This window comes from Choloepus didactylus, chromosome 19 (genome assembly GCF_015220235.1).
Source record: "Choloepus didactylus isolate mChoDid1 chromosome 19, mChoDid1.pri, whole genome shotgun sequence".
NCBI lineage: Eukaryota > Metazoa > Chordata > Mammalia > Pilosa > Megalonychidae > Choloepus > Choloepus didactylus.
Window position 1 is genome coordinate 51,022,561 of NC_051325.1, and position 21,754 is coordinate 51,044,314.

The following is a 21,754-nucleotide window of genomic DNA, read 5'->3' on the forward strand; positions in this document are numbered from 1 at the left end:
ATCCTCAATTCTTCCTAACCCTCAAACTTCCTAAAATTTGAGAAGCACTGTTCTAGACTAGACAATAAGAAGGGAGTATTAACTCAATTGGTTTCCTCTTTTTAGGAGTATGGTGTTCAGGAGCTTGTGCCCTAAGGTGTTCTAAAAGGTCAGGTTTTCTCTGCAGCAGAGATTTTCAAACTTTAGAGTGCATCAGAATCACCTGGGTGGTTAAATCACAGATTGCTGAGCTCTACGTACAGTGCCTGATTTTGGGATGGTGTTGAAGAATTTGTGTTTCTAAGTTCCCTAGGGATGCTGATACAATCTGGGAGCCACGCTTGGACAACCACTGCTCTATGACAGATAGAATGATAAGGAAATTACAGTGAGCATGGAGTGGTGAGATCTTGTCATCAGCTAGTGGTTTCTGGATCCAAGGTTCCTTTTTAGGTAAAAATAACAAATGGGACTAGACTTCTTATATCCCTTGATGTTACATATTAGAAAATCTTAGTTTTTGATAGTTATTGGGGATTGGTTTTCTGCCTGTGTCCCACTTCCTCCCCAAACTGCAAAATAGTTGCTAATTGAGCAATTTTAGAATTGAAATTTATATAGTCACAGTGATTAGAACAATTAAAATTTGGGGAGAGGATAGTAGAAGGAACATGAACTTGGAATTGAAGCTATTGTGAATTCTAACTAATATACTTATTCTATCAGTTGTGAGACATTGAACAAGTTATTTTAACCTACTTAATCTTTAGTTTTCTCATCCAAGGACAATGCAATGCTTTGCACCCTAGGCCCTAGGAATTTAGTAAATACTTGTTCCTTTCCTTTTCCTTATGATAGGATCTGATTTAAAATAATTTAAAGAATTTGCTTCCCTGAGTTCCAGATGATGAGTGAAAATATTTGGAGTGTCAAAGGTAGTAAAAGTTGCTTGGGATTAATTGTATAAAAAACACAATCTTTCATCAAGTAAAAATCAGATAATACGTGGTGATATCCAGATTGTCTTAATTTAGACTTCAGTCTCAGAGATTTGTGGTGAAACAATGGGTAAATCCTTTTGGGCAATGTGTCTATACATATATATGAATATAAACTATACATGTCTCCTAACAAAATAGTTCTGGTTTTAAAAAAAATGGTTTAAGTTTTTTGGTAAAAGATATGGTTTGTTACTGAAAACATTTAAGCCAGATTACACTAGATATAAAAACTATTTTTAATATAAAGATAAATAGATATTACTGATGAGATGATTTGAAAGGTTGCAAATTCATTTTGGTCAAGTTCAGTTGGTTTTCTCTTTTTATAAGTATGATTAAACCCCATTGTAGAGGAGCATGTGTCTTATGGCAGTCCTAAAGATCAGGTTAGATGCTAAGGAATTGGCCCTGTTTATTACTGAATTTGAGGTTGCCTTATTTTTTTTATTTTTATTTTTTTTTCATTTTTATTGAGATTGTTCAGATACCATGCAATTATCCAAAGATCCAAAGTGTACAATCACTTGCCCCTGGGTACCCTCATACAGCTGTGCATCCATCACACTTAATTTTTGTTCAATTTTTAGAAACTTTCCATTACTCCAGACAAGAAATAACATGAAAAATGAAACAAGCAAAAAAGAAAAGGAAACTCTAATCCTCCACTATCCCTAACCAACCCCCCTCAATTGTTGACTTGTAGTATTGATATAGTACATTTGTTACTGTTTATGAAAAAAATATTGAAATACTACTGACTGTAGTATATAGTTTGTAATAGGTATATAGTTCTTCCCTATATGCCCCTCTATTATTAACTTCTAATTGTATTGTCATACATTTGTTCTGGTTCATGGAAGTGATTTCTAGTATTTGTACAGTTGATCATGGACATTGCCCACCCTAGGATTCAGTTTTATACATTCCCATCTTTTGACCTCCAACTTTCCTTCTGGTGACATATGACTCTGAGCTTCCCCTTTTCCACCTCATTCACACACCATTCGGCGCTGTTAGTTATTCTCACATCTTGCTACCAACACCCCTGTTCATTTCCAAACATTTAAGTTCCTCCTAATTGAACATTCTGCTCATACTAAGCAAGGTTGCCTTATTTTTGCATACTCTTCTTTTGTATTGTTGCTTTATGTTGATGGTGATAGTTGATAAGAAGGAAGATTGTAATTAGAAAGTTAAGTGGCTTTTAATGACCATAGTTTTTGTGTTTAAAATGTTATAGCACTTACAGAATTGAATTTTGGTTGGGTTTTTACCTTAATGACTCTACTTAATGGTCTAAATTAGCTAAATATTCTAATTGGCATAAGTCTGCTTTAGGGTAATTTTATTATGTTAGGAATTCTCTCTTATCACACATGGAATCTTAGCATGTTTGAGAGGAGTGCGCCATCATTGTGGACAAGTCAGTTTCTGGACTCCTTTCTTGTTGGTGAAATGAGGTACCTTCCTGATAATTTAATATATATTATGACTGAAATTTTCAATTTTATAGCACTGTAAATTATTATTGCCATATTTTCTGCCTGTATCCTACAAGTCTCTTGATGATGGAAATTTTAAATTTGATGTTAGATTTATTAGTGTCTATCTTATGAAAGCCTGAACATATTTTCCCATTCTATTGCTTGAAAGATCTATCAGTGTATAGATCCCCAAAAACCTATACTAAAAGTGGCATTTCTTATGTGTGTGTGTATCGGGAAAGGCATCTATGTAAAAAACATCAGTACCTTAGTGTTCACTCAGTACCTACACACTTTGACATTATTAGGAATTTCAAGGAAAATATTAACTTTCCTTCTGTGTGAACCTCTTACCCAGCTACGGTCAGATCATAGATGGGAGTAAGGAACTGCCTCTGAAACTAATTAAAAATATTATCTTCCCTGATTCTTGATGATGTCATTATTGATTCATTTTAGCTATACATTTGTGCTTTTTGTATTTGATCCAAAAATATCAAAATACTTGGCAATTTTACAAGTTAAATTGCTTCTTGATAATGTAACTCTGAGCTGTGTGTATCATTAACAATCTGTAATTCTGTAACATGTTTTGGTTAACACACGAAGTTTGTGTCTTTTTCCCACTATTTAATAATACTCAAATAAAAATCCTTCCTTATTGGAAGAGTTTTTTATTTGATAATCAGACCAATTTCCTTGATGAGGCAAAAAATATCTTGTTATAATACAAGTACTATGTGCAGCTTGGTACATTGTAGCATTTGATAAATGTTTGTGAATTGTTCAGTAAAAGATCTTTGAGTTTTTTTTTTTTTTTTACTTTGTTATGTAGATGATATTGCAAAGCCTTGGGGACAGGTGTCTGAGAATTTTAGAGAAAAGTTTTTGATATTGAGTTACATTTTAAAAAGGACAATTTTAAACTTGTCACTGAGAACCAACAGTTTATATTAATGACTCAGAAGATTGCATTAAGCCTTTGATTAAGAATTGACCTTTTACTTTTCCTTTTGGGAGCTTTGGGTGGCTTCAGTTACAGAAGCAAGTGTATGGTGTAGAAATTCTGCAGCCTTATTTTTGAAAATATTATGTGACTCAGTTATAAAGAAATGTCTTACAAAACATGGTAGCTTAAAGTGTTTATCAAGCAGTTATCTTTCTTGGAAGTTTTCATGATTTTTAAGAATTATTACTAGTCCTATTTTTTAGATTTCCAGAAAAATTGAACAGATAGTACAGAGTTCTCCTATACTCACCCCCTGCAGTTTTTCCTATTAGTAACATCTTGCATTACTGTGGTACATTTGTTATAATTTAATGAATCAATATCGATACTTTATTAATTGAAGTCCATAGTGTACATTAAGGTTCACTCTTTGTATTGTACAATTCTATGGATTTTGACAAATGTGTCATTTTACATGTATAATGATGTACATGTATAAGTATACATTATATCATGTTTCCACTATTATATCCCCTGTGTTTTCCCTTATTCATTCTGTTTCCCCTCCCTCTTCCCCTCCCTTTTCCGTCTCCCCTTCTGCCACCCCTCCCCCCAGCAACTGGCAACCACTAATCTTTTTACTGTCTCTCTAGTTTTGCCTTTTCCAGAATGTTATATAGTTGGAATCATATAATATATAGCCTTTTCAGGCTGGCTTCTTTCACTTAGCAATATGGATTTAAGTTTCCTCCATGTATTTTAGTGGCTTGACGGTCATTTATTTTTATTGCTGAATAATATTTCATTGTATGGATGTATCACAGTTTATCTATTCACCTATTGAAGAATATCTTGGTTGCTTGTAGTTTTTGGTGATTATGAACAAAGCTGCTATAAACTTCTGTCTGGATATAAGTTTTCAATTCAATTGAGTAAATACCTAGTTAGTGCAGTTGCTGGATTGTAATGGTAAGCCTATGTTTAGGTTTGTAAGAAATTGTCAGACTATCTTCCAAAATAGTTGTGCCATTTTTGCATTCTCATCAGCAATGAATGATAGTTCCTGTTGTTTTGCATCCCCATCAGCATTTGGTATTGTCAATTTTTTAAATTTTAGCCATTCCATAGATGTGTAGTGGTATCTCATTGTTTTAATTGCAATTCTCTGATGACATTTGATGTTGAGCACCTTTTCATATGATTATTTGCCATCTGTATATCTTTGGTGAAGTGTCTGTTTAGATCTTTTGCCCAGTTTTTAATTGGGTTGTTTGTTTTTTTGTTAATTATTGTTTCTTACTGGTTTTGAAAATTGTTATTTACAATTCTTTGTATATTTTGGACACAAGTCCTTTATTAGATATGATTTGCTAATATTTTCTTACAAGTCTGTCCTGTCTTGAATTTTTTGCTTTTTAAGTTGTCAACTGAGGACCAGGAATTGAGTTTAAAATACTTATCCTGTATCTAGCTTTAGCTAAGGAGTTAGGATTTTGTATTTCAAACATAAAATAAAATTTTTATATTTTTTTGTGTAGGTAATTGATAATTCCTACATGTTCCTTTCATTATTTTTAAATTATAAACACAAAACAGGCTAAATATGGAGAATTTGGATCAATTTCAAAGTGTGACAAAGTACTAGTAATCTCAGGTATTAACATTTTGGTGCATTTCCTAAATTTTTTGTCTTTCTTGTGTGTATATTTTCTATACATTTATGTATCCTGCTTTTACACATAATTGTAAAGAACTTTTAATAATGTTTGAAAGATTACCTCCATTTTATTTTTGTTGAAAATTATACTTGTGTGAGCATTGTTGTCACATCTTTGCCTGCATTTCTAATACTGCCTTTGGATAGATCCTGGAAATAGATTCTGGATCAAGGTTTTTAAGGCTCTTGGTGCATGTTACCTACTTGTAGAACTTAAAATATTTTTGGTGGCATCTCCTTTAAATTTAATTTTTATTTTAAAAAATACTGACAACACATTTATTATAGCTCCACCACTTTAAAAAAGTATAGTAATTAAAGCATTCCCTCAGTTCAATCATTCATCAAAATTTTGTGTTTCATGACATTAATACTTTTGGGGAGTATAGGTCATTTATATTATAGAGTCCCTTAATTTGTGCTTATTTGATGTTTTCTCATGTTTAGATTCAGATTACGCATGTTGGGGAGGAATACCGTAAAACTGATGTGTTCTCAGTGCATCTAATTGTGAAGTACATGCTGTTGATTAGTTCCATTACTGGTGAAGTTAACTGTGACCATTTGACTGAAGTGATGTCTGCTGTTTTCTCCACTGTAAATTTGCTTGTGGGGATTTATTGTAAAGTATCCTATGGGTTTTAAGATTTGAGTCTGTGGCTGTGAAATATCCTGTTATTCCTTAAATTCTTACCTATTAGTTTGTAGTCCATTGGTGATTTTCCCTGCAGAATCAATTATCATGATTGTTGTCCAGTGATGATTTTCTAATTCCATCATTCCTTTTATATTTATTAGTTGGTTTTCTCCTGTAAGGAAGAACTTTGCATGTGTTTTTGTGTATTCATTTTTATTGCAGATTTAGGAATTTTTACTTTATTCCTTAGGTTATTGTCGTTTACCATCATTATCTTGATAATCCAGATTATGTCAGTTATGGCCAGTTGATGTCACATACTTTCAAAATTTAATTATGGTATTTTTTGTAATTGCATTTACAAAAGTATGCTATTTTTTAATGTATTGAAATCTGTGATCTTTTTTTTAGGCTTCTGGATTTTGTGCTTTTAGAGGACGTCCCTGCCTACCTTAAATCCAATTGCCTACTATTGATCACCAAAGTCCCATGATTTTCAAATCTTTGCTGCGTGCCGCTTGACAGTTCCATTGCTTGTAATCACCCTAGGGAGTGGTTTGGGATAGAGGAAAAAGTTACAGAGAAGCCCATAGTGAAATGGATGCTGTGGATAGCCAAAAACGCACCCGTTTAGGTACAACATTTGTTTTAGTTTTGTTTTGTTTCTTAAATAACCCTCAGGAATGGAAATTTTTATTCAACTTTATTCAGACGACTTCTTTAAAAGTAGAGTTAAGAATATCTCATCTTTTCTTAATGATTCAGGACATTAGGAGCATTTTCATTTTTACTTGATTTTTTTTTTTCTGTGGTTGACACCCCTCCTACCTCTTAGATCAAACAGGAATGTGTATTTCTCTCTAGGCTGTCTCTGAAGTCTAGATTGGTGTAATTTAAGAGTTTGTTTGCTTTTTATTTTATTGTTTCCATTTTCCTTCAGTGGTTGGTTGCCAGCCTATTAGCTGTGCGTGCTGTTTTCAATACTTGATTGCTTCTAGTAGATGTTACCTTCTAATTTGCTGTGGGTTTGGGATACCAGATGTATACAATTTTAAAAGCTGAGATATACCATTTTTCTGCACCCAGAGTCATAGCTTTCCTTGCCCTAGAGTCAGTGTCAATGGTAGTGAGGATCTCATTCATTCAGTCTTCATATCTGATAGGGCAAGAGATGCTGTCCTTATTTTACAGAGAAAGAAACTGAGGAAGAGAGGGGCAGGTCACATATCTAGTAATTAGGACAGCTGTAATTGGAATCTCTTCTATTTCTTCCAAATTCATTCCCCCCATCCAGTAAATTGTGATACTTCCTAGAAAGCTATGTTGTGTACTGGCTTTAAAAAATACAGTTGTTTTATTGGCTTTATTAAATTTAAGTTTTAAAATGAAGAACATTACTTTTTAGGCAAATAATCTAGCACATAATTTTCAAATTCCCATTGGTCTGCATTCTGAGCCCCAGACTAGAAATGGGAAGGTTGGGTCTGTTGGATTAATAAAATAATTGATTAGTAATAATAATAAACACTAATGGATATTGAAATTAGCTATCATTTACAATGCCATTTGCCTAGGACACTCTTTGCATGTGTGGTTCCTTTCAGATATCAGATTAAATGTCATGTTCTCAGAGAGCCCTTTCCTGACCTGAAATTACTTCCGTCTGCCTACCCTCCCCTCTTTCCTAGATCATATAATCCTATTTATTTTCTTTAAGGCACTTATTACTCTCTGAAAACATCTTGTTTATTTATTTATTGTCTGTTAGTATCTAATAAAATGTATGCTCAATGTAATTACCCTTTGTCTGTCTTTAACCATCTCAGAGACATGTTATTAGGTTCTTTTGGATTTTTCTGAGTACCTTGCCACACCCAGGGATCAGATTCTCTTATTTCTGAGACTTCTGTGAGGATAGGGGCCTTGTCTATCTTGTTTGCCTCTGTATCTACAGAACCAAGAAATAGCCGTGAGTGTAAAATGTGGTGTACTTTCAGTAAACATTTGTAAAATGAATGGATGACTTATAGTTATCATGTGCCAGGCACTGTAATGACAGCATTGGTAAGCATATGCCATACTTACATACTGAGTAATAATTACCAGCTTACATTGTTTTAGAACTTACTGTTTTTTAAATAGAATTTTTAATTTTGGGATGGCTTAAACTATCCAGCTTGATGTCACAGAAAAAAAATATTTTTTTAAACGCAGGCTTAGATTCTGTGAATGTTAAAGAGTGATTCTCAAACTTGTGTTTGTGAACCACTTTGTCAGAGCAAGACTTAAGGCCCCTATTTTGTTTGCTCTTATTTTATAGTCAGCATTTCCTTTCAGGATCTATTTTTGGCACACATTTTTCATTGGCCTAGGAAGATCACCAGACAACTAGCTGATGTGGCCCCAGTTCAGTTTGTCGTGCTTGCCAAGTAAGGAATACATTGGGTATTTCTATAAAACCAGGGGAGGAGAGCGATTCAGATGGTGCTATGAAGGACTGATTACACTTCACTTGTTCTGGTCTGTGGCAAGAAACTTGTTCTGTGTTGACAGGCTCAGGTGTTACTTTGGAATAGCTCATGTGATTAGTGGTGGGAAAAAAGATTATAGGGGCAGGAGAAATTGAGGAAAAATTTATCACCCGTATTCCTCTACAGGGTACCTTGAGAGGAGTAATTTAATTTTACCCTTTTTTCTATCTTTAAGGTTTGTCCCATCTCAAAGGCATGCAACTCAGCCTTGTACTCCTTTGAGCACCTTCCTTTTCCATACCTAGGGACTAGGTCCTCTGAATTCAAGAACTTGTCACAGCAAGTCTTTCTTGGTTGCCCTCTTTCCCCTAAAATGATACAGAAATCCGTTTCTAAAGAAATCTCTGTGCTCATAAAATAATAGCCCTTTCTTGCCAGTCATTGTCAGGTGAAAGTTGTTTTTAAAAAACCAAGAAATATCAATTAGTTTGAACTTGAGTGCCTGACATCATTTGTTTCATTTTTTTGTTGTTGAAGTTATTAAACTTCAGTCAGGGAAAAATAGAGTGGGGAGTATGAGGGAGGGGAAATTTTTTTCTGAATATATTTGGAAAATAGAAATAATGCTTTTGAATATGCTGATAAGATTTAAAAAATTGCAAGGTTCTGTGTTTATTATGTATCATTAAAAACACAGGTGATTTATTTCTCTGTAATATAATGGTTCGAGCATAAGTCCTATTTGGTAGGTAGGAAAAATGAGGCACACAAAAATCAATCTAATTTATTCGTGGTTACATATAGAAAATTACAAGGAGCATATAGATTTCATGACTCTGCCCAATATTTTAGCCAATTAATTGAAATGTATATAGAACCTCGGAATACTTAGTGTGGATTCCTACCTACACACAGTAATTGCTCAATAGTTTTTTTTTTTTTTTTCTTTTTCTCAATAGCTTCTTGCTATTATTAATCTTTGAGTTAGAGGTTGGTTTTAGTTGTTGAAAATACATATTTTGATGTTTATGTTTTGAGCACAGAGACATCATAATATTTGTATTCATGTTTTTGTAATATTAAAATTTAATTTTGGTAGAAAAGTTTAGCCAATATTTTGCAATATTAGCTTTTGTGTTTTGGATTTTTAGGCTGCCCTTGGTTATAAATAAAAGAAATTTGAATCTCTCATTCTACTTTCTTTAAGGGCCTGTGTCTTTCTTTGTAGGTGTTTTGCATAGCAAGTACAGATTGTATTGTGTTCAATACCAAGTTTACTTTTATGTCTGATATTAAATGATTTCTGTAGTATTAAATAAAATGTTTAATATATTGTAGCAGTGAGGATATCTTTGATATAATCTTGACACAGATCATTATATATACTGAAGCAGTATATACACTGAATTAAATTTGTTTTAAATATTAAGGATTGGAAATATTTTAATTTATATGCTAGGAACTCTGGGATCTTTTTGTCCCCCACCTCCCATACCTCCCTTATGTAGCAGCTATAGTTGGGGTTGTTGATGATGGAAGCCTGTTTCAATGTTAATAAATGCCACCACCCATTCCCTTCCCCCAGCCTTACACTAGAGCCTGGTTTGCCTGCAGCTGCAGTGGTAGGCATCTTTCAGGAAGTGACCTTGGCTTGTATTAATCAAATTCAGAACACACAAAAAAGCTTCTTGCTAACATGCTGACTTGATGTAAAATTTTATCACATCCATTTTCTTTCAAAATGAGGCCATCTTGTAAAAAGATAATACAGAAGACTCCTCCAATTTAAAATAAATATTAAAAAAAGCATGTACAAGTCATGTCTTTTTTTTTTTTTTTACAAAAATATAACAACTAGATCTGTTTTAAAAAAAACAGACTTTTTATTGACACATACACAATGCTTAAAAATCATGACGTTTTGGGAGTTGTTATTAGAAAATTACTTGTTTATTTCTGAATTGAAAAAAAAAGTCAGCGTTAAGTTTCTTTACTGTCTTAACAACTGACATTGAATTGCTATGCAAACTTTATTCACTATGAAGATATTTTTGGACCTGTTATCCATTATTTATTAATAAGTAAGGAACTTTTTCATATATTGGTAACCTTTGGGTTTTCAGAAATAACTGTGTTGTCTTATTTTCTAGTTTGGATAGCAAAACAAATACCCTGCCTGACCATTTTCTTCAGTAGTGGACGTCTCCAGAGGGCTTCTAAATATAAGCTTTAAGTCAATAAGACTTAAAATTTGGCCACCTATGGCATTAATGAGAGAAATATTGCCAAGAACAAATGCACACATTGTCTTATTTACGATTTAACTATTTTGCTAGAAGAGCAGTTAATATAGCTATTTCACTTTTGTCATGTGCTTTAAAGAAGTCTAGTTTTTAAATGTAATGCAATTAAGGTGTTTATAGTACAGACCTTCATTTTAGCCTTGTTTGGTGTTAGAGATCGTTGAAAATAGTATTTATTGGATTAGTTTATTGAAGTTTTCTGCATATAGGGGAAATTTACATCAGAAAAATTATTTAGAGAGCAGTTGCTTTTTTTTTTTTTTGCTAAAGTGTTTACTCCCAAGTTTATGTATGGTATAGAGGATTATTCCTGGGTACAAGTATTTGGAGAGGAGAAATACGGAAAAGAAAGAAGTTATACCTTCATTTAGTTGGATCCACAGCATGAAAAAGACAGTCACACTGGATCTTTATAATAGTTGGGGGATAGGGTGTGTTGGGGAATCTATGCAAATAAAAAAATGGGCGTGTGTGTCTTTGAATTAAATATCTTTATCATACTTTTTAAGCGTCTACTGATAAACACGAGCAGCATTGTCTTTCATCGTATTGTAAATTGTTCTTAGAATTGCAACCTCATGGAGGTAAATTCATCTCCTTAACCGGAGGTCATTCTTTACTTGGATGCTAATAGCATTAATGATCTATTTGTTAGATACTACTACAAGACGAGGAAAATCTGATTTCAAGGAGAAAGATTAGAGTTAGTTGATCATTTCTCCCCTCAAATACCTGTTAAAATACATGGTCTTGAATAAAGTTTTCACCTTGAACTTAAAATGTTCTTTGCCTTCTCCTCTCTGCCTCTCTCCCCCAACAACAACAAAAAAAAACACGAATAAATGAGAAAAAGGAAAGCTTTATAAGAAAAGGAATATATGTGATCCTGGTAGCCAATGAGTTAATGTTCATTTGCAGCTTGAGGGGTCAGCATTCAGTCTCTGTTTCCTGATTGGCTGCTAAAAGGTGAAATTGAAACCACTGTAAACTTTTGACCCTGTAGCAGTTCTTGTGGAAAGCCTTCCACTGGTAGAGCCCAGAGCTTTGCTTACCTCTCCACCCAACCCTCCCACCCTCTTCCTGTATTTACTTTGTGTGATCGTGCAGCACTGCATGCCATTTTTCTGAGACTGGGGAGAGGGAGGCAGAACAAGCACTAGCAAGGGGCTTGCCTGCATCCCTGTTTTAGTAACCATGTCGTTACTAAGTACAACTCAGCCAAAGACAAGTGGCCTGTTAACAAACTGGCCTGCCAAACGGAGTTTTTAGTTTTCTCCTTAATCTCAAAGTATTTTTAAAATGCAGAAAGTTATATTTAATGTCATTGTTCATCAGTGGATAATATGGTGTAAGGGTAATGTACGGTGTCATTTCCTGGATATGTTGTGTTAAAAATAGTTTTAATTTTGTCCCCTATAATTTCTTTACAAATGACCAACATTTATAAAAAATTTCATGACCGTTTTCCTTTACCTTAGTCTTTTATTGTAAAGAAACTTGATGGCATTTTGGTTATGATAATTATGGAAAATAATTGCAGACATTGTGTGTATATTCACATTTCTTTAATCTCTTTCTGGGCTGAGGTAAATGGTTTTGGATTTGTCTTGGTTTCACATTTAAATAGGACTTTACATTTACCACAACAATCCTGTGAAAAAGGCAGAGCAGATTTTCTATATTCTCTCCATCAGTACTTTCATAAGACTCAATGCCCTGAACTTCTGATTCTTCCTTTTATACTTAGTGTTTTAGTTTCCCAGCTGTGAAAAATACTGTACAATGGTTTGGCTTAAACAATGGAAATTTATTGGCTCACTGTTTTGAAGCCAGGAGAAGTCCAAATTCAAGGTGTCAACAAGGTGATGCTCTCTCCTGAAGACTGTGGTGTTCTGGGGCTGGCTGCTTGTAATCCTTGTCCTTAGCTTTTCTGTCACATGGCAAGATGCATGGCAGCATCTCCTTTCTTTTCTGGTTCTGTTTACTTTCCCCTTTTGGCTGCTACCTGGAGCCTCTTTCTGGGCCTTCTCTATAAGGCATTCAGTAATAGGATTAAGACCCATTCTGATTCAGTTGGACCTCACCTTAATAGAAGTAACCTCATTAAAAAGTTCTCTTTTACAATGGGTTCCTGCCCACAGGAATGTATAAAGATTAAAATCATGTTTTTCTGGGCTACATAGCTCCAGCCACCGTACCTAGTGTCTAATGCACTGATGCTCAGCAAATGCTTAATGAACACAATTATTTCGGAGACTGTAGTGACTATTTATTCTTGCTTCTCCTTTTCCAGTTAATTATTGACAGAACTGTGGTTTGCTTATAATTTGAAGTGCCAGTGAAGTATAGTGCCTGGCATTGAATAGATACCATGCAAGCATTTGATTTAAATGTCTTGTGCAAGGTCACCTCAAGAAGTTGGACTTCACACAGCCTGGGTTTTCTGAAGTCAAGGTTTCTGTTTTAACAGCCTCTTTTAACTTTTAGGTTGACTCTATAGAGAACAAAATATTTATTATAATTTATTAAATTACAGTGTGAAATAAATTCTTACAAATCTGCTTGATCCTTCCTGTGTATATTATAGAATAAGTGGTAATACATACCAGTTTTTTAAACCTCTGTCCTTTTTTTTTCCAAACTAGATATGCCTATACTGTAACTTGAAATAGTTCCTTCTTCTTTCCCCTGCCACCTTTTGTCAAAACAATAAGGTATTTAAAAAGTTTAGTTGTTATCAGTGTCTTACCAGTGTTCTCTTGGGGACAAAATATATTTTTACTTATTTACTTGATTACATAATAATGGACTAAGTTTAATAAATGCTAAAAAGATTCTTTTTAAATTAATACGGCTTTAAAATAAGTAGTGCTTTTTCATATAATTTAAAATTTTCATATGATTTTATTTTACATCTGTTTTTTCCTTTTCAATATAGAGATTGGTTGCAGTTTTGACAGAGGACATACTTATCACTTAGCAAATAGTCCTAATTGTAAAAGAATGTTAAATTTATCACCCATGTTATGCAACCTTTAAGTAACATGAAATTTAATTGATGCACACACTTATTCTGTAGTGCTATGAATAGTAGTGGGCAACTGCTGGCTTTTCCCACAGACGGTGATTCCCTATGGCTATGATTTTAGTTAAATGAGGAGGAGGGAGTTCCTGGGAGCATTGCCAGCGGCAGCATCGAAAGAGCGAATCTAATATGATTGATAGTAGGGTCCTTGCCCCTTGCCACGTTCAACAGCAAAAGAAAAACATGTTCATAGTATTCAGTGACGTCTTTTTGCCCAGTTGGTGTTTCTAGGAATCAGTATTATGTGGTTTAGATTTTCTTCTCCCTATCAGCTCCCCTCCCCCAGTTTGATTCTTTGTTCTGGCCTCCAGGCACATCTTCTTGGAGTAGCTATTAATAGAGCTCAGTTTGGTTTTTCCTCCCCATTAGTTCTCTGGTGATGCAGGTTTTGATAATGTGGATCTCATTAGTCACCTTTCTCTGAATTCTAGTAAAGAATTAATGTTTTTCCCCCTCCTACTTTCTCAGATACCTTATATTTTTGGGAAGTGTCATCTTCACTTTTAGATTGTGTGATTTGATTTTTGTAGGTATCATTAGCTAAAGTCTTAATTATAAAAAGGGTAGAAATAAGCTTATTTTTGACAAAGTTAAGAAAAATATGGTCCCAGGAAGTCTGTTATGACTTGCTTTTGTAGAATCTTGGTTCCAAATAAGTTAACTCACCAGCAGTTTTTCTAACAAAATCATACTTTACATGATTTTGGTATATAGTGCTTTTTAGATTCCCCTTCCCTGTCCACATTCCTGGTAGGCAAGCCAATCATTGTTTTGTGACTATTTGGGGACCTCTGTAGTCCAACTGTACACTTGCTGGGAGGGGAGAATTTTGTAAATGGAGTTTCTCTGTGTCCTGGGGATGGCGGCATATGGGGACGGGCTGGGTTGGAACTCCTTTGGATAGTGTGGGAATCAGCAGTCTTGAGTATTCGTGTAGGCTGTCTCACCAGTCTTCCACTCTGGGCAGCACTATTTGTTTTATGGGTCAATCTTTATGGTACTAGGAACTTTGTGATTCAAATTCCTTTTCCTATGGTATCCCTCTTGTTCCTTAGCTGCCAGCCGCATCCCCAAGGAACTAATAAATAGTTAGATATACTACTGTAGATTGGAAGATATAGTCAAAATTCTGAGTACAGCCAGCTTTTTTGTTTGTTTAAAGTTCATTTTATTAACCTTGTAATAGGTATATACTGACATTTCTTTCTACACTAAAATAAAAGTAGCAGTGTTGTAAATGGGATAGGGACATAGCATATGCTTTAAAGCAGATGTGAACCCTCTTTGGGTTCCTTTCACATAAAGGGATATGAACTCTTTAAAATAATACTACCATAGATTGGAAGATATAGTCAAAAAAAGCTTACTTTTTTAAAAAATGCAGTTTTGAGATATACTCACTATCATATAATCCATCCAAAGTATACCATCAGTAGCTCACAGTATCATCATATAGCTATGCATTCATCACCACGATCAATTTTCAAACGTTTTCATTACTCCAAAATAAAAAAAAAGAAATAAAAAAGAATACCCAAATTATCCCATGCCCCTTATCCTCTCTATTATTATATATATATGTTTGTCATTATTTTATTACTCGTCTGTCCATACACTGGTTAAGGGAATGTCAGTCACCAGGTTTTTACTATCACACGGTCACACAATAAAAGCTGTATAGTTATACAATTATCATCAAGAATCAAGTCTTCTGGATTACTGTTCAACAGTTTCAGATAATTCCTTCTAGCTATTCTAATACACTGGAAACTAGAAAGGAATATCTATATAATCCTTAAGAATAACCTCCAGATTAACCTCTTGACTCTTTTTGAGATCTCTCAGCCACTGAAGCTTTATTTTGTTTCATTTCTTTCACACCTCCCCACCTTTGGTCAAGTTGGCATTCTCAGTGCCACAATGCCAGGGCCAGGCTCATCCCTGGTTGTCCTGTCCCTTGTGCCAGGGGTACTTACACCCCTGGGAGTCAGGTCCCACATAGAGGGGGAGGGTAGTGAGTTTATTTGCAGAGTTGGCAGAGAAAAAGAAGCCACATCTGAGCAACAAAAGAGGTTCTCTGGGGGTGACTGTTAGGCATAATTATTAGTGGATTTAGCTTCTTTGCAGGAATAAGTTTCATAAGGGCAAACCCCAAGATTGAGGGCTTGACTTATTGAATTGTGCCAGCTTACTTTTGACACACATCTCAATTATAAGTTGGAGACTATGTTATGATTATAAATAGGTATTTTAGTGGGTATATCAGCTCTGTTTACAACTTTAATTGCACAGCGCTGAAACTACTACCTGGATTTTCCTTTTACTCCCTTGTGAAATACTTTTTACCCCCTTTACCTATCTCCCCTCTCATTTGGGTTTCAGAGGTCCAACAGACCCTTCACATCATGTAGCTAGATTTAGTTGGTTGTTCCCTGTCTCCTCCATGCATATTAGCCATTGCTGTGATACTGGAACTTGTGAATGTATCATTTTTTTCTAACCTCCTTCCCAGCAGACTAACATGAATGCTATTAACTCTAAGGTATAGATAATTATGGTTGTTGATTAGTGGCAGTCAGATTTCTGCTTTTTTTGTACATTTAGAAATGCATACGATTTTTATAGGCTTACTTTGTTCTACCAGAACCTGCCTCCCCGTTTTTTTCAAGTGTAAAAGTCTGCTGTTTTGCATGTTCATGTATTTTATTGCAGATTATTTTCACAAACTGCCCACCCCCATTCATTCAACCCCTTCTATTTTTTTCTGTCTTTTTTTTTTTTGCAATTTTATTGAGATATATTCACATACCTGATTATCATCCGAAGTGTACAATCAGTGGTTCATGATATCATCATACAGTTGTGCATTCATCACCACAATTTTTGAACATTTTCATTATTCCAAAAAATATATAAATAAATAAAAATAAAAAACCCAAAACATCCTATACCTCTTATCATCCCCTATTATTTTTTCTTTATTTTCTTACTCATCTGTCCGTACACTGGATAAAGGGAGTATCAGTCATAAAGTTTTCGCAATTACACAGTCACACTGTAAAAGCTATATAGTTATAGTCATCTTCAAGAATCGAGGTTACTGAATTACAGATCAACAGTTTCAGGTATTTCCTTCTAGCTATTCTAAGGCACTAAAAACTAAAAAGTGATATCTATATAATGCGTAAGAATAACCTCCAGAATGACCTCTCGACTCCATTTGAAATTTCTAAGACACTGAAACTATTTTGTTTCATTTCTCTTCCCCCTTTTGGTCCAAGAAGGCTTTCTCAATCCAGTGATGCCAGGGCCAGGCGCATCCCCTGGAGTCATGTCCCATGTTCCAGGGATATTTCTACCCTTGGGAGTTATGCTTCACATGGCGGGGGGGAGGGCAGTGAGTTTACCTGCAGAGTTGGCTTTGAGAGAGAGGCTACATCTGAGCAACAAAAGAGGTGCTCTGGGAGTGACTCTTAGGCTTAATTATAAGTAGGCTTAGCTTCTCCGTTGCAGGAATAAGTTTCATAAAGGTAAGCCCCTGGATTGAGAGCTTGGCCTATTAAATTGGTAGTCTCCAATGCTTGCGAGAATATGAGGAATTTCCCGGGTGGGGAAGTTTAATATTTCCACATTTTCCCCCTGTCTCTCAAGTCCAGTCCCCTTCTAAAAAAATTTCTTGTTGGTGATCCACATACATTCTTTAACAGAGGAGAAGAAAATGTACGAGGCTATTTTTTCCTTTTTGCTTGCTTGCTTGCTTTATCCACCAACCCGTCCACCCATCCATTGAGTATCTATCTTTTTTGGACCACGGTATTTAAGTGTTAGCTTTTGCCACAGTATTAATGTTGTCTTTAATTGCTTGCTGTTGAGCATTCTTTTCCCTTGGACAGCTGGGAATACCCACAAGTCAGATTACTTACCAATTTTGTTAACTTCTCAGAACTTCAAGCTGGTCTCCTCCACTCTTACTGTGTAATATCCATGCTTACAAATCTTGTCAATATGCTGTTTATGCTGTATCTGACTCTAAGCCAAAGTGGTTCTGTATGGCAAAATAAGGTATTAGCTCAAAGTCCTAGGGAGAGGCATTGAACTCGATAACTTTTGTTTTTTTGTTTCTTATGTCCAGGGAATGGAAAGATGGGAAGAGTTAATTTGCATGTGACTAATAATAATTCTTAAATTAAGAAAGGACAATTAATTTTGATACCCTTTTTGTTTTATCTTTGTTTTGTTCTCAGGATCAAAGCATTTGCTGAACAGTGGTGCCAGAGACCAATAAAAATAAACTACTCAAACATCATTTGACTGGTTAGCCAGGTAATTGAGTTTTACTTTGACTTAGTCTTCTGTAAATTTTTTTGACTTCAGCCTTTTGAAGATATTGAATTTATGATTTAATCTTAAACTTGTTTTATGCTTCATTTTTTCCCTTTAATGATTATATTAGTTGAATGAATGTATGGGCTTGGAATTAATGAGTATTTATGTTTTCATATATATGTATATGTACACATTAATTTTTGAGGGAAGGAGGAGGACCATACGTTACAATTTAATATGAGCCATTTCCCCCAACTTTTTCTTTATATGTGAGAATATTTTAAAGATATTTAGTCAAAATCTGAATTAACCTCACTTATTCTTACTACTTCACCTTGTGAACACAGATTGCTTGTGCTGGCAAATAACATTTCATCTAACCCTTCTCCAAACTTAATATTGCATCAGAATAGTGAAGAAAAGAATAGAAAAAGTTGTCTGATTGTTGAGAAGGAAACTATTCTTTGCCTAGCTAGTTAAATTTTTTTTGTTGTTGTTAGTAATAGCATCATTCTCTTGGTTAGCAAGGCTTGAAATCTGAGTCATATTTGAATCATTTCCCCTCCCCTTTGATATATTTAGTAATAAGCCCTATCTAGTTTTCTATTTTCATGTCTTCTGCATTTGTCCCACATTGTGTTTCTAATCATAGATTTCTCGACCAAGACCCTGTAATTTCATGCTTGTATTTGTCCAGTAGTCCCTTTACTGCCTCCGAAACTGGTTCTTCCCACTTGAAATTTTGCTAGAAAGTTTTCTTAAACATATCCCTTTAACCGTCCTCTAAACTTTATGCTACCTTTCCCTGATGTACAGGAAAAAATAAAAACTCCCTTCTGACATTTGAAATGGTCCATTATCTGGGAATCTGTCTACATCTCCAGCCCTAGCTCTTGCTGTTTCCCTAAAAGTCCTCCGGTTAATTATGGCATATACTTGTTAAATTCTGAATATAGCAGAGAATTAGTGCCATAGTATGTATATATGTATGTGTATGTTTTTAAAAAATTTATTATACAACAATTTTGCCATTTTAAGTGTGCACTTCTGTATTTCTTTCTTTCTAAAAACTTTATTTGGACTCAAAAGTTACAAAAACAAAAATAGCGTAAAGAATATCTGGATATCCTTTAGATTCACTCATTTGCCTTGATGTGTGTTCCTGCTCTCTCCTCCCTCTTCCCTTCCTTCCTTTCTCCATACAGTTACACACAAATCCTTTTTTGAACCAGTAAAAGTAAAGTAAGATATATAATGCTTCTTTCTCCTAAAACTTTTGTTGTATTTCCTAAGAATAGGGTCACTCTCTTATATAACCATTGTACAGTTATCAACTTCATAAATTAACATCAATACAAATATATTGTTCATATTCCAGTTTTGTTAGTTACATAATAATGGCTCTTATAGCATTTTCCATTCAGGTACAGAGTCCACTCGAGGGTTAAATATGGCATTTAGTTATCATTTCTCTTTTAACTTCTTTTTTTTCCTGGAATATTTCTACAGCCTTCCTTTGTCTTTTATGACATTGACATTTTTGAAAAATCCAACCCTACCTGTCCTTCTCCCCTTTAATAGAATGTTCTTCATTTTTTTGTTCATCTGAAGTTTCCTTTTTATTAGATTGAGGTTATGTATTCTTGGTGGGAATAAGCATAGGAGAAAAAGAGACGCATACCATACCCATCTGCCCCTCATTGTAATGTTAATTTTGATCCACTTTGCAAGATGTTTCAAGATTTCTCCACTGTGTAATTTGTTTTCTCTCTTGCAAGCAGTAAACATTCTGTGGAGAGACAGTGCAAAATATTCAGGTCACTGTTCTCTCTAAATTTACCGTTCATTGATGATTCTTGTCTGTTCTAGTTTTTTACTGTGATGGTTGCAAAATGTGATGGTTGCAAAATGGTAATTTTCTCATCCCAGCAGTCCCTTTCCATTTACCATCAGCCTATGGCATTCTTCTGTAATCAAGAGCCCTGTCAATATAGACTCATGAATGCCGATTTTTGAATGGCTTATAATTCATTACTTAATTATTTTGATGCCCACATTGTCCTAGTGGTCTGGTTATCCTGTCCTTGTGGGAAATAGTCATATATAACAAGATCTTTGGGTGGTAGTGGTAGGTTTCCTCATTGCTTCTGGGTTGTCTTCTCTTTTTTGACCCTTTCAGCAGACAGAGCTAGGAAATAAATGTGTGTTTATATGCATACAAACATGCATGCATTCATACCTGTATATATGTATGTATATACATACATGTGCATGGAAATAGGGCACATACATGTGCATATTCATATTTAAAAAATCATGAGTTGATATAGCAATATGTCTAATTTCAGTTCATGTCTACAAGGATGTTTTTTCCATTCCACATTTCATATTCATATGTCCCTTCTTATGCCATGAGAACCCTTGCCCCCAACATCATCAGTGAATGTATTAATTTGCTCAATCCTAGAATAGATCTAAAATAGTTTCAGAATTGCTTTGTCCATTTCACTACAATAAACAGACTTACTTAAAATGAGTGGAAAATTTGTTTGTAATTTTCCCCCCATTCCTCAACAACATACTGTCCAAGACTGACCATAAATAAATACTGTGTTCTTAGGTTATTTGGATTGGCCTTCCTCTCTCCTCCTCTCCCTCTCTCCTCCTCTTCACTCCTCTCCTCCCTTTCCTTTTCCACTTTTACTTCCCACCCTCCTTATGTGCATTGTTGTAGTTAAGGTATTCATTTGGAGTGAAATTAGGTTCATTAGTTTGAGTTTCAAGGTCGTTTTTAAAATTATTATTTAAAAAATCTTTATTTTTTTTATGCTCCTTCCCATTCTGATTGATTTTAGTTTTTGAATATTTAGAATAATTATGCTTTCAGAAGTCAAAACTACATAAAAGGTATGCATTCTCTCCTGTACCCCTTCTACCCCATTCCCCTCATCCCTAGTAGCTAGCCAACTTCAATGATTTCTGATTTATTCTTCCTGTGTTTCTTTTGTAGTGATAAGCAGATATGTGTATGCTTTTATTTTTCCTTCTTGTTTACTTAAAAGCTAGTATACTATATATGATCTTTTGCAACTTGCTTTTTAATCTTACTGATATCTCCTGTAAATAATGCCACAATATACCAAAGATCGATCTCTCTCTCTCTCTAATACAGATGCATAGTACTCCATTATGCTTATGTACCATAATTTATTTAAGCCGTTTCCTTTGTATGGGTACTATCTAAGTTGTTTCCAAAATTTTGCAATTGCAAGTAATGTCTTAATGAATAACCTTGAGTATATGTATTCTCATATTGTTAGGGTGTACCTCCAGGATAAATTCCTAGAAGTGGGATTGTTAGGTTACAGCATAAATGCATATGTAGTTTTTATTAGATATTGTCAAATTCCCTTCCATAGAGGTTCCATTGTATGAATGAATATACCACACTTTGTTTATCCATTCACCAATTGTAGACAGTTTGGGTTGTTTCTGTTTTTTGACTATTCTGAATGAAGCTGCTATGAACATTCAAGAACAAGTCTTGGAATGGATTTTTTTTTTTTTTTTTTTCTTTTAATTTTGAATTTCTCCTGGGTAAATAACCAGGAATGAATTTCAGGGTCTTATGTTAAGTATGTGCTTACCTTTATATGAAACTGTGACTCTGATTTCTAGGAGGCTGTAACATTTTATAATCCACCTGCAATACCTGAGAGTTCAAGTTCCACATCTTTTCCACTTGGTATTGTCTTTAAATTTTAGCCATTCTAATGTGGGAGTAGTGGTATCTCTTCGTTGT

The 21,754-nt window shown here is 34.5% G+C and overlaps 1 protein-coding gene and 1 pseudogene across 3 annotated transcripts in view; one reads left to right on the forward strand and one right to left on the reverse strand.

Annotated features, from left to right (window-relative positions):
* The window catches only part of NCOA3 (nuclear receptor coactivator 3), a 166,669-nt gene that overhangs the window by 73,228 nt on the left and 71,687 nt on the right, over window positions 1-21,754 (forward strand). For 2 of the 3 annotated variants that reach the window (XM_037811925.1, XM_037811927.1), the window contains exon 2: window positions 17,871-17,949. The gene's annotated coding sequence lies outside the window, so the exon portion shown is untranslated. Of the gene's footprint in view, window positions 1-6,191; window positions 6,402-17,870; window positions 17,950-21,754 lie in introns of those variants that run through there. The other variant, XM_037811926.1, reaches the window with a different exon arrangement.
* LOC119515308 overlaps window positions 1-21,754 on the reverse strand; it is a 97,807-nt pseudogene that overhangs the window by 73,065 nt on the left and 2,988 nt on the right.